The 14,172-nt window shown below is 40.7% G+C and overlaps 1 protein-coding gene across 1 annotated transcript in view; it reads right to left on the bottom strand.

Annotated features, from left to right (window-relative positions):
• LOC139750304 (oxysterol-binding protein-related protein 1-like) overlaps window positions 1-14,172 on the bottom strand; it is a 745,131-nt gene that overhangs the window by 110,091 nt on the left and 620,868 nt on the right. The gene's annotated exons all lie outside the window — the stretch shown is intronic.

Here is a 14,172-nt window from a genome sequence, read left to right on the forward strand (position 1 = left end):
GCGTGGCAGTCAGACGTGACGTCACCTTCAACCTCCCCTCGGGGCTGGTCGATAATGGTTACCTGGCTTAGGCTGAGGTGTGTCATTTGCGCATAAATACATGGGAGTAAAGGCATGACACATATAAACAGGGTTAAGAGATGGGGTAACACAAAAGTAAACTTCTCGTAACACACACACACACACACACACACAACTTCACACATTACATTTATCACTAAAAATATGATCAAGTTCTGCGCGAGTCTGACGAAGAGAGACCTTTCTTTGTCGTTTTTTGCTCCACTGATATTCTTAAATGACAAATCGGTCAAAAGTAATTTCATAAAAATTCTTTAAAGGTTTTTTATATCTATGTTTGATTTGTTGATAAGGCCTTGGCTGGCATTTATATATATATATATATATATATATATATATATATATATATATATATATATATATATATTGGTATTTTTCTTTCGCTTTACATTTTTCCATGCCAAATAATTGTAATTTAAAACTGACACTAGAATTTTAGTTGCCTCGCGCGTGGGTTGGTCGCGTTGCCATCCATCACTTGTTTTTTTAACAACCGCCAAAATGCGGAAGCCTTGGGTTGGGTGTTCGGTAAATTACTTCCAATTATCGCCCATCATCAGTTCACACGATCGCTGCCTGGAATTCTCAGTAAGATATATACTCGCGAATTTCACAGGAAAATGTCATACGAGGACGAATTCACGTTTGACAAATTCTCACACATTACCTTGTGATCAAGAGGGACGGCCTCAGCGAACAACACCGCCAACGTCAATCAATTCAGCGAACATTATGATGGCTGCCTGGTGGCTTTGCAGTATAAGAAAAAAAATTTACACTTTCAGAGAACCTATGAGATTTTTCCTTGCCATTAGAGCCTTATATTCACATAAAAAAAAAAATCCATTTAATTTCCTTTGCGCCACGAACGCAGTTTCTTACGTTCACTCGTGCAAGGGTTGGTGCTGCGTCCATCGTAAGTGCACGAAATTCCTCATTTTTAACCCGATTTTTTTTTTCCTCCTCATCTTCAAAGAGCATCCCGCTCTGCAAGGTTCATTAAGACTGTAGGATGGGAGGGAGGGCAGGGCAGCTATTGGATGTGCACAGCATTTTACCTGCACAAAATTTCACATTTCTGGCATACATTAAATTGATCTTTTTTTTTTCCAAATAATAATGTAGTGCAGGTTTATAATATATATATATATATATATATATATATATATATATATATATATATATATATATATATATATATATATATATATATCAGAAACCTGTATTATATTATCAATCGATTATTTTCGGGAAAAAAAAATATAGTCAGTTCATTTATGCTAGACATAAGAAAGAGCAAAGGAAGGTGCAGCACTTCTGCTGAGGGAGGTATTGTGGGGAATGTGTGAAGGTGTTAAGGGAGTGAGTCCAGATGTGGGTAAAGATGACAGTGGATCTACTTGGACGCGAGAGGCATGAGAAAGAGGGGCGAGTGGTCTGGGACGTGTTGAGTGAATGTTAAAAGTTTTGATGCAAAGGATCGAGTATTAGTGATGGGGAATTTGAAGGCAAAAGTGGGTAATGTGGCCATTGACGGTACAGTCATGGGGCATGGGGGTGCCTAGGGATGTGGATATTGAATATTGAAAAAAAAGCACTAGTGATTGGGATGTCTGGGTGACGAAAGAGAAACAAACATTGACATACGGCAGTGTGTGTGTGTGTGTGTGTGTGTGTGTGTGTGTGTGTGTGTGTGTGTGTGTGTGTGTGTGTGTGGCAGATGGTGGGCAAGCACTACAGGAGGACACACTAACTCACGTACGTGCAAAAGAGACTTGTATATGAATGTGTTGCGAGGCACAGCTGGCTGAAGGTCTGATCCCTACCAGCTGGAGCCGAGGGTGAAGGTATGGTAGAGGCTTTTGCGAAAGAGAATATGTTATGGGTGATGAAAATGAGTGAGCTTGGAAACGGGCTTCGTGAGACGAGATACCAGGAGATATTGTGCGTTTGACGGCAGACAGATGAGAGGGAATGAAGTAAGGGAAGTGGGTGAGGAATGGGAGGTATTTAGGGAACCAGTGTTGATATGGTCGAGAAAAGTGTGTGTTACACGGAAGATGGACATATGGAAAATGGTAGTGAGTGGTGGGGTGACGAGGTCAAGTTGCTAATGACAGAGAAAAAAGAGGTTTATGGGCGTTAACTGCAAGGCAGGAGTGGCAGGGATTAGGAAACGTGCAAGAGAAAGCTGCAGGAGGACAAGAGGATGGTGTAGAAGATGAAGAAGAGGGCAAATAAGAGGCGAGGTGAGCGAGCATTATCAAACTTTCGGGAAAATTAGAAAATGTTCTGGTAGCAGGTCATAGCGTGGGACGAGAAAATAAGTGAGCATCGGTGAAGTGCACAGCAGGTATAGTGGTTGCCACGACGATATTTTCTGGATGTCAGTCATGGGCTACAAACGACAAAGTACAGAAGAGACTGGACGTGCAAGAAATAATAGGTTCGAAGTCAATATGTGGTGTAACGAGGGTTGATAAGAGTCGGAAATGATAAGGTAAGAGAGAGGTGGGGTAATAAAAAGTGTGGTTGAAAGAGCTGAAGTGCTGATATGGTTTGGACATCTGGAGGGCCAGGAGAAGACAACGAACGGCCTCATTTGCATGTTACATTTACTCGCTAGTTGTCCTGTAATGACACCTTTCCTATGGGTTTCTCCAGCTTCACAGATGCTCTACCACAGTGGATGGGAAAATATGGACATCTTTGAAGTGAATTCTTCAACGATATAGCCTCACTGAAGGTGGCTATCATCAAGTGTGCGAGTCCACTTGACTCTTCTAAAAGGTTGGCGGGAAAAACAACTTAGTAAAGTGTACTTCTGACTTAAATTACTTTTGTGTTCTCCTTTGGGGCATTTGGCGCTGTTTTCTCGCCAAAATATCCTTCTGTCTTCGTTTTTCAGAATGATGAAAAGCTGTAATGTTGTAGGATGTACCAACGGGTACCCACGGGCTCAAATTTGTGTTTCTATCGTCTATCGAAATACCCCGTAAGAAGGAAACTGGTTGGCAGCCATCAATCGAAAATATTTAAACCCCAGACCCAGACAGTGACGGGAGAGTATTTCGAACTCATGTTAACAAATACGTATTGCTTTGGTTAGTATTCTAGTTTCCTTTTCACGCTCCATATCAAATCATATTTGTGAATCTGCTACTTAAGTGTATGCCTACGCCCTGACTCAAATGTACACAACAATACAGTTCATTAGCTATGATATTTTTGCACACTGAAGTTTGTCTTTGAAGCGCAGTTTAGAGATTGGCCTATTCAAGCTGGATTTTGTTAGGCGGACAGCTCCACTGTGTCTCACGGTAATATTCAAATGCAGAAAAACTTAAGCGAAATCATCTACAGATAAATAAATCGTAAAGAAAAATTTAAAAACTCACTTGTATGTTTCAAGGGACTTATTTGTTTTTAATTTTCTGGTGAAACTCCCGGGGGTCAGAATCAAATACAGATAAATGTATCCAATTAGGATCAGGTAGGTTTCTTGTTCGTTTGAAATAAGTAAATTTTTCTTGGTATCTTTCTTACGCCAAGGAATCCATAATTTTCATATAAATTGACATCAAATTTACAGCTGATTCAACGGCCATGATTGTTATTAAGGCTATCTGCATTTTGCGCACGAACAGAATAAAGCAGTGTTGTTTTGGTGACCAGCCCTATGTTATAGTTATCATTGCTATGGTCATTCATCACAACCCCGAAGGCCCCTTCTACAATGGGTTTTGCGCTGCGCTCAGTAGTATGGAGAAAATGTACTCTTCAAGCGAATTTGACGAGTATTGTTTTGGAAATGACGATGAAGCAGACTTGCCAGTGACTTTACATTTAGGTATGATTTCGAGCAGCCGAATCCCCATAATTCTTATAGATAAAGAGATAGATAGACAAATAGATAGACACAGATATATCAGTCTTAGCGTTATCATAAGCAGAATACTGAACAGTATACAAAGAAACATGTAGAAGTTAATCATCTCAATAATTCACTTACTTCACCTACATTTATTCTTAGTTGTATTCTTAGACAAAGTTAACTTTCTACATATATAAAAATCATATCAAATTCACAACACAATGTAACAACAAAATCTACAAGCTGTACCCTAATACAGGACTAAACGGAATTCCCAAAACAAATAAAAAGCATTTGTCGAATGAACCTGAAAACTATTGGAATGTATGACAATTATGAACTCCCAATGGCATTTATCAATCCAATATATCAATCAGTGCAACTGTAGACTTCAATACTTAATTAACCAATACACGCTTATTAAACAAATTACTAAAGCTACACATTCCGTTACTTTTCGTAGTAGCTAACTATGGGACGTTCACTGTGGGTCTGGAATGGTCCCAACCAGGTGATTATACCAATATCACTAATTACGATTCTTTCGCAAATTCTTGGAAGCGATCTTTACCCAAATCGAACACAATCCCATTAGCGTTACTAATCGTCACACACGCACAAGTCGTCTGAGTTCAAACCCTCATAGGTTCGAATCTTGGTCGCGATAGCCGGTCCATAGTCAAACCAGCTGTTTATCCTCCCGGTTAGAGGCTGGTCGATAAAACGGGGACCTGCCGTAAACTAGGTGTGTGTGTGTGTGTGTGTGTGTGTGTGTGTGTGTGTGTGTGTGTGTGTGTGTGTGTGTGAGTAAAGAAATTGTACACATCTACAACGTTAAGACGGGGCAACACGAGTGTAAGACTCTCTCCACGAAAGTCAAATAGCAATAACATACACACACATATACGTACATATATACATATATATATTTTTCTCATTATCATAATATTTGATCACCGTTTCCAGCCTTAGCGAGGAAGCAACAGGAAACAAACGAAGAAAGATCCATCCACTCTCTCGCCTTTAGCGAGGTAGCGCAAGGAAACCTAGAGAGAGAGAGAGAGAGAGAGAGAGAGAGAGAGAGAGAGAGAGAGAGAGAGAGAGAGAGAGAGAGAGAGAGAGAGAGAGAGAGAGAGAGAGCACCACATGAGAAAGTTATGAAAGTGGAAGAAAAGCATATCAATAGACTCCTAACACTAAGAAAGGATTTCCAAAAGCACTGACATGATATCCTGTAACCGCATAATGATAAATATGACAATAGTTTGGGGGCCTTATATAAAGATAAGGGAAAATATGGGTTCCATGAACGCAAAAAGACATTCAAAATCTAATACAAACTAAGAAACTGCACATTATTTCCCCTAGCAGCCGGTTTGTTTAGTTTTCAACGTTTTTCGACAAAAATATGTGATTATCATCGTCTCGTATATGTACCTAGTTTTTGTTCGTTGTTTGTGTTTGCTAACAGATTGTATATGTTGTGCGTGTTTGCCTCGTTTTCAACATGCAACCACTTTAAACGGACATTACAATGCGGTAGGAGCACCTGGGAAGGACCAATAACAGAGGACCTGATGGGCCACGAGGATGTTATCTGCCGGAGAACAGTAGTCCCACTTCCCAAGCCTAAACGAATAAAGCAGAAGGTGTCTCTCCATCCAGCACTCCGGCATAACAGCTGGCAGGTAAATAATTAAGGAGGAACATAATGTACTATATATATAAAGAAGACATTACCATGGGAATTCTGTGTAACTGGGGGAAGAATTCCCTAACCTAAACTGGGGCAAAAGCTCAAAAATGAGTACAAGTTGAATGAAGTGCTTATGAGAAGTTAAAATGTATTTTTTTCCTAACTGAACATGATTATCTCAGGCAGATAATGAGAATGATGTATATGTCAAGCCTTGAGTTAACAGTATTGACAGCTTTTGCCTGGACAACATCTGGTGGGAGTTTATTCCAGCGTTTTATAACCAGGCAGCTAAAATAAATGAAAACATCTTTCCTTTTCATCTGCTTCCGTTATATCTGGCCGTGAGCTTCTAAAGTGAAATCATCAAGAGGAAGAGACAGTGTTGTTCGAATCTTATTTTTAGGATAAGACTGAAAATTACTGTCCACCTCGGCTTCACCGTGAAGCTAGGCTTTTACCAACCTTTACGTTAATCAACCTCATATTTTCCCTGTACTTCATAGCCCTCCCCACTGTCGTTTTATTTATAGCCATATGTTGCTCAGTTATATGTGTTTGAGGCCAATCAACCGCCAGGGCCATGACAAGTCCTTCAACCTCAAGTTATAACCACCAACCGGAATATCTTGAACATCTTCAACTGTTCAAGATCATTCTTAAACCATACACACTCTCTATACACAACCCTATAGTTATATAGTTTTCTTACTTAAGTTATAGCTATATAGTTTTCTTACTTCAGTTACTTCTGTGGTGCCCATAACATATATTATGTACCACAGTATGGGAAGGTGTGCGAAAATATAGTGTAAAGAATTAGTATACTAGGTGCAAGTGAGCATACGGAGGTGGTGTCCCCGCAGGGTGTGGCAGGTGCGTGAGAATGTGCTGGGACACGGTGTAGCTGGTGGGAAGTCTCGGTTTACAGGGGCGCAGGGCATGGCAGGCGTTTGCTGAAATGCGCGGGTGCTCATGATGGTGTGTGGGAGGGGCATGGACACAGGCTGACCTGACCGAGACAATGAAGACAAAGGAGCACTAGCAATGGCCGCACGCTGCCAAACCTCGGCCGTTCAGGAACACTTAAAGTTGTGTGGCCACCCGTCCCGGATGACGTAAATCACGGGTCGGGTGGGAGGGACGGCCCACTATTTGCTGGGGGGAAAGGGGGACCATCTCTCGCTCCTTGAGGAGTAGGTACGTTATGTCTGAGGCCACAGGGGAGGGAACGGGAAAGGAGAGTGGAAAAGGGATGATTAACCAAAACATTCAGATTGTGAAGAAAAGGTCGACTGAAAACGGGAAAAGAGGTTTAAGAGATGATGGGAGATAGGGTACGTTCTTGTGATGATGATAGGAAATATTCTAGTGGTGGCGATGAGAGATAAGGAGACATGATGATGGGAGTGATAATGGCGGAAGAGGTGGGGATTTTGGCGATGGTGATGATGGGAGAGTAAGATACGTTCCAGCGGTAACGATGGGTGATAAAAGTGGAGACTGGAAACTTCCAGTGATGATGTGGCCTTCAAGGTAAAATGGTATATGAAAGAAGAAAACATGATAAAGGATGGTGAGGTTGGTGATAATGATGATGATGCCACTTGTGATAGTGACTGGGCCAACGATCGCTCGTTAAGATGATAGTGATAGGATGGTGGTCATATATACAATAAATAAGTGAAAGATATTGAATAGAAAATACAATATGAAAATGAGACGACAAAATATTTGATGAAAGGACAATTTTACGCACAAAGCAAACGTTAGTTTAAATCATCCAGTATATATACACAATGATTATCAGACCCAGGTAAAAATCATGAAAAGTTAACTACTATTTTACGTAAACGAAAATTCGATACATGTTAAAAACAGTAGACAAACAAAACATCCTACAACCAACATATATTCATGCACCCCACAGATTTGCAAAGAATATGAAGCAAAGAAAATGGCGAAGTTACACTGCCCGTAATTCTATTTCGTCTAAATGAAACATTTAGATATTGAATTTTCAGGCACATAAAACTGCTTAGGTAACAAACCTGACGCTGGAAATACAAGAATATTATTACGTCTCATGTTCATGTTAGCTCTGTGCCTCCTGCAGCAATACATAACTACACATATTACTATACATCAAGACGGACTAATCTGTTTTATATTCAGATTAGCTGTTCCGTCCGACAGGATTAGGAATTATTTCAATCCCCTTACATATATCTGGTAATCTGTCTATATCACTAGTGGAGTGTATCAGCCCAACACAGACAATCTTATAAAACAAAACAAAAACACTACATTCCACGGCAGAACACTGTTAGCTTTCTATAGCATAGGCCACCGGAGGTAACACATCGAGGGAACGTGCGTAACCTCATCATTATTTCATGAAAGAATAAGTATCATGATAGATCAGAGAAATGCCCATAATATATGATAACAGAAACCAATAAGATTTCTACCTCACCTCAGCGTGGGTTAAGCACGCAGGCATGTGGGTATGGCGGTGGCTAGGTTTGTTGACACTAAATTTTTTAATAGACTTTTTGAGCAAAAAAATTCATGCGAGGCTGTACCAGAGTCTAATACAGGCAAGGTCCAGCAGTCAATGATGAAATATCATTGCATGTGCTCATATTTTTAGTATAATAGTATAATGTGTGTATACTAATATTGCCACAGATCACTTACAAATACGATGTATACGTATCTATTATCTTTGTTAATTTTCCAGTAAAGTATGAGAATACCGAGTAAAGAAAGAAACTAAATAAGTATATATCTAATGGCATTATTTTCCTCAGATATATATTTTATGATTGGAATGACGAATGTATCATTTACGTTACATATAAAAAGCGACCATAGCTTTCCTGTTACGGTCTGTACAGATTCTGCCAAGGTTGTTGTTATCTCAAGCAGTAAAGCTTTTAGGCAGACTAGATGGTTGTTACAGGACTACTGGTCGACATGGAATTATTCTATGTCATCAATAGATTTTCTAGGCAAGCTATTCTGGGGTTCCAGGTACTGAATCATAGTTCCTGTGGACACAATAATAGGAAAGGAGAACCTGTGACGATATATTCTGGTTCTAGTAAGGCGATCAATACGGTGGCCTACGGTAGATTATTCTATGAACTACAATATCTGGGAATAAAGAATAATAAAAAGACTGGATTAAACCTTTCCCATTTGGGGTAGACGTCTGCCATTAGAAAGGCCCGGGAAAGACATGTCGGGCTACAGTAATTTTTCTTCCGGCCTCTTTAATTATCCCTTCCCTTCACCACCTGCCCACCCCACGCCTCACAGTCCCCGCTATTTTCTTCCCATCAAGACATTACAGTAAAGTGTCCTTCGTCTTATCAATCTAAAAATTTATATAAATTTTTCAGTTTTATTTTTCTATACTGTCGAGGGCTACAACACTGGAGTCAAACACTTAAGCTCAGTCGTTTTTCTCCTGCAATTAAAGAAATACAGAAAAGCTGTCCTCAAGCAAGTTATAACAAAACACATACGTGAATAATTCAAACTAATGAAGTACGAGAACTTTATAAAAATTGTAGAATCATTATCTTTACTTCAAATTCTATTCTCATCATTTCCTATGTATAGTTCATCAAATTGAAATCTGTGTTAAAGCAGCAGTTCTCATACATTTACCAGTCCTAACTGTAAATCAGGGAAAACCAATTTACTGAAGCGAAAATTAAACGAATCTTACTAACAGAAAATAGTGCATTATCACTAACAATCTTCCTTACAAACGGGAAATTCAGACATTAAACATACTCGAATGGATTCTCAGATATTTGTAGAATTCCATAGAAAAAATATGATTAAGTCTGATCAAAATAATTTTACCGGAAATTCTATTATGGGAATGTTATTGGAAAGACAAATATCGAAGAAGAAAATTTTACAGTAACCTTACTGAAACATCCTCCACACAAAACATGTCACTTTTATATCATTAGTTTTACATATAACATTAGGGTTTGTAGATACTCTGTATGTACAGGAAACATGTACAATGCGATCATATGCAACCCCACCTTAAAAACCCAAATTATTAGTGGACAGCTCCAAGGATTGCTTCCAAGACCATAGTTATTCCTGTTTGTTAATGACTTACCCGGACCTGTCTTAACTACCCTTAAGAGCTCTTGTCTAATGATACAAAGTTACACAACATAAACGAGCAGTTCGGGGACAGTGAAGCGTTAAAAAGAGAACTGAGACAGATTACATGCATGGTCGAGGACTTTGTTACTGATTTCAGCGCAACCACCCAAGCGTATGGTAGCAGCACTATGAGCTGCTGTACGCCATGTATGTACACTCAATATGGCAGAGATGGAAAGAACGAAAGACTTTCGGATATTTCATTTCAGACGACCTCTCACCAGCAAAACACATTCAAGAGATTATAACGAACGAAATATAAACGCATCAGCGTGAACAAGGGATTTCTCCCATTTTACATCGAAGATAAAAGTCTTATTCGATCGATGTTTTGACCAATATTAGAAAAAACGAGCATCAGCTAGAATGAGAGAGAGAGAGAGAGAGAGAGAGAGAGAGAGAGAGAGAGAGAGAGAGAGAGAGAGAGAGAGAGAGAGAAATACGAAATGTTTACACCATCCACCACTAGACATGATAGCATTAGTTTAAGGAGAAAGAAAGTAGTCTTACGAAAAAACAGAAATGTATTCATGACGAAAATAAGAACAAAATCACTCTGGTAAATCTACATGGGAGTTGCAAAACCACAAAGATACACTTCTGACAATGTGAACACAAACGTTACGGTATATCTTTACAGTGAGAAGTAGTACATGACTGAACTTCGTATGAAAATAAATGAATGCAAAGGAATTATAGAAGACAGGAAAATTATACAAGGAAAATACTGAAGGGAGAGTTAGGAAAAAATGGAAAACTAACGACCAAGTTTGAGTAAACATAAATGAAAATTTTTCTTAATCTATCGATCTGTCTTAAATATCATCATCCCTCCATTCCCAGTGTAATAGGTTGCATCAGGTACATACAGTCTACGCGGCATGACACATCATGAGAAGATTTCTGTACAAAAACTAAAAATATATAACAAAATAAACGCAATGATTTTAAGGGAAAACGATCTTAAAACGATAATCAGATATTATTAGAACGGAACATGAGTAACAGAAGGAATGTGGAATATGACCATCGAAATATATATTAAGAAATGCAGGAAAAAGACAACAAATGAAACAAATGTAAACAAAAGGAGCAGACGATGTAGATCAGGTTCCGCAACCAGCGGAATTAAAAACTTGTTAATTTATTCATTATCAATTAACCCTTTGAGCAAAACGGCATGATCTTCAGCCGTCAGGTCAAAGGGTCACAACATACCCAAATCTAACCGTAGTGCAAGGTCGTTGTCAGCTGTGTTCGGAGCTCCTCCGTCGTGCGTATGAGGTCAGCCTTTTAATAATCAATTGAAAAGAGTGTCATTGATGTCTTCCTATGGAGTAAAGATGTACAGTCTAAAGTTAACAAAGGCAATTTTTATCAAGCCTATCCAGCGTTTATGACGGCAGGTGTTCAAAAATATATAATATTTTCATGCGTAAACTCTGAGCCTGGCGACCCACCCACCGTGTGTGCCTGCTGCACGTAAGGGGCACTAAACCAGCCGCCACGACGCCCTCAATGGACCGTTGGAGGAGGTTAACTCCGCCAGAAACGACAGGTCGCGCCCGCCTACCGGAGTCATCAGTCACGCCGGGATGGTTAAGCCAACACGCGACAACGTTTCTGTCGAGGGGCGGGGCGACCACAGTGTTGCCACATACGGGGTTACTAGTGAGGCAACACATGTGATAATTTTGTTACCAGAATACAAGTGTGACGAGTACTGCTACAAGTGTGACGGCAATGTTAGGGATAGTCTTCCATAACCGTAACCAAACTTTGTTTAACGTTAGTGGAGGAAAATCCCGCTCGTGCCTTACGAATCCATAATCTCTCTGTGTCATATGACACATTTCTGACCAGCGTAGATTTCACCTACCCTTAAAGCCCACACATTTCTGGGTTTTTAGCTAAAGGCATCACTAACAACATATATCGCTCTACTTCTTCACTTACTTGTTCTGACGGTACTATAGATGTCTCTCCCGTTGAGAAAGCAACTCTGGTTCCCTTTTCTCCTCTAACTCCACCTTGGATGACTCTAACATTCCTTCACCCCTGATGTTCCTCTTACTAATCCTATGCCCCTTCCCGTAATCTCCTTACGAAGTGTTCGAAAAACACTTCTCCCTCTGGAAACAAATAAGGCTTATGGTCCTGATGGCATCCATCCCTGTGTACTGTCTGTGCCTCTGAAGTTGCACTTTTGCTTGCTCATCTGTTCCGTTTGTTAAAAACCAGAACTTTTCCTTCTTGGAAGCAAGCGCTTTTCAACCCATCCCTGAGAAGGGTGACCGTTCTGACCGCCTAACTATCGTCCCGTTCCTTGGGCATTTACCATTTCAAAGGTCTCTTAATTCCTCCTCACTTCCCACATCCTCAGACTTGAATCTCATAGTTTTCTCTCTAATCACGAGCATGGCTTCCGTGAGGCGAGATCCACTGGTGATATTCTTCCCCATCCTACTAATGTCTGAAAGATTTGAGGGAATCTTTCGTAGCTGCCTTTGATATATCCAAAGCTTTTGACAGGATATGATATCGAGGTCTCTTCTCTGAGACCCACTCTTTTGCCTTCCCTCCTCCCTCATTTTACTTCCTCATATCTTACTTCCTTTCTAGCCGATCTATCTCCGTAGTTGTTGACGGATCATTCTTCCCCCGTTCTCCATCAACAGCGGTGTCCCTCAAGGTTCTGTCCTGTCTCCTACGCTTTTTCTCATTTTTCTTTTTATCAACGATTTTGTTGATTTCAAAATAGCCAAATGCGTTCAAACCCTGACGATTCAACACCACATTCCTCTACATCCTTCAGTCCTCCTCCGTCTTTTCTCACTCAACCAGCATCTCGTCTCGACACAACTTCCTCAGTAAACTCAGACGGGATATCTCAGTGCGGTAGACTAAATCTGTTAAGTTTAATGCTTCCAAGACTCAGTTTCCACTCCTCTCTCGATCGAAAGTTCCTTACAACTTTCCTCTCTCCTTCGACGGTTCTGTAATTCCACCTCTTGACTCAATGAACATACTTGGTATTAATGTAACATCCACTTTGTCTTGGCAACCTCACATTACGGAAATAGCTGAGACCGCCTCTGAGAAACCGATACTCCCATTTAGGTGTCCTTGTATGGAGTACTGCTCTCACATCTGGGGTGGTTCTAGCTCCGCATCTTTTACTTCACACAGTTGAGGTGAAAGCGGACCGACTAACAGATTCTCCCAGGCTAACATCAAAACTTGACATGTTTGCCTGACACAGTAAACACGTTGGTTCACTTTCCCTCTTCTATAGGTATTACTTTGGATTTTGCTCCCGAGAGCTGGCTGCTTGTGTGCCCCCCACCACTAGCTAGACCACGCAATACTGGGCAAGCTGCTGTGTCACATGATTAATGATTACTGTGTGGCCATCAGCAACTCAAGATTAGGCCGTTTTTATAACTATATTTTCTCTACACGTCGCAGCTTTGGAACTCTTTACCTTCTCATGTCTTTCCCAATAACCATGACCTGGTACATTTTAAAAGACAGGTTTTTTTTTCCCTTCCTAAAAAAAGTCGTATACCACTTTCCCTCGTCTCTTCATTTTCCATTTCATTAACCCCTCCACATTTCAGTTAAGGCCCGACCTTGATGTGGACTTCAGTCCGTGACTGGAACCTCCACCGTAAAAAAAAAAAAAATAAAAGCTAAAATCTACCTGAAGTGTTACCAACCACAGTTAAACTACTACTTTCCTATATAAAAAAAAAGTTACCACATGCAAGTGAGTAGTTACCCCCAGTGCTAAGCTGCCGACATCTGTGTGAAGGTAACAGCGGATACCGAAGTTAACAGCTACCTCCCTCAGCTGTCCAGCTAAGACTTAGTTGAACAGTTACCACCCTCAGCTAAATTGCCAATACCTTGGTTAATAGTTACTAACAGCAGCCAAACTCCTGCCACCCACAGCTTAGCTCTTGACAACCAATGACGTACTGGAACCATCCTAGGGCAAAATATTACCACCCACAGCCCACTACCACCATCACCACCTACAGCCCACTACCACCATCACCATCACCACATACAGCCCACTACCACCATCACCATCACCACATACAGCCCACTACCACCATCACCACCTACAGCCCACTACCACCATCACCACATACAGCCCACTACCACCATCACCACATACAGCCCACTACCACCATCACCACCTACAGCCCACTACCACCATCACCACCTACAGCCCACTACCACCATCACCACATACAGCCCACTACCACCATCACCACCCACAGCCCACTACCACCATCACCACCTACAGCCCACT

The sequence above is a fragment of the Panulirus ornatus genome, chromosome 9 (genome assembly GCF_036320965.1).
Source record: "Panulirus ornatus isolate Po-2019 chromosome 9, ASM3632096v1, whole genome shotgun sequence".
Classification (NCBI taxonomy): domain Eukaryota; kingdom Metazoa; phylum Arthropoda; class Malacostraca; order Decapoda; family Palinuridae; genus Panulirus; species Panulirus ornatus.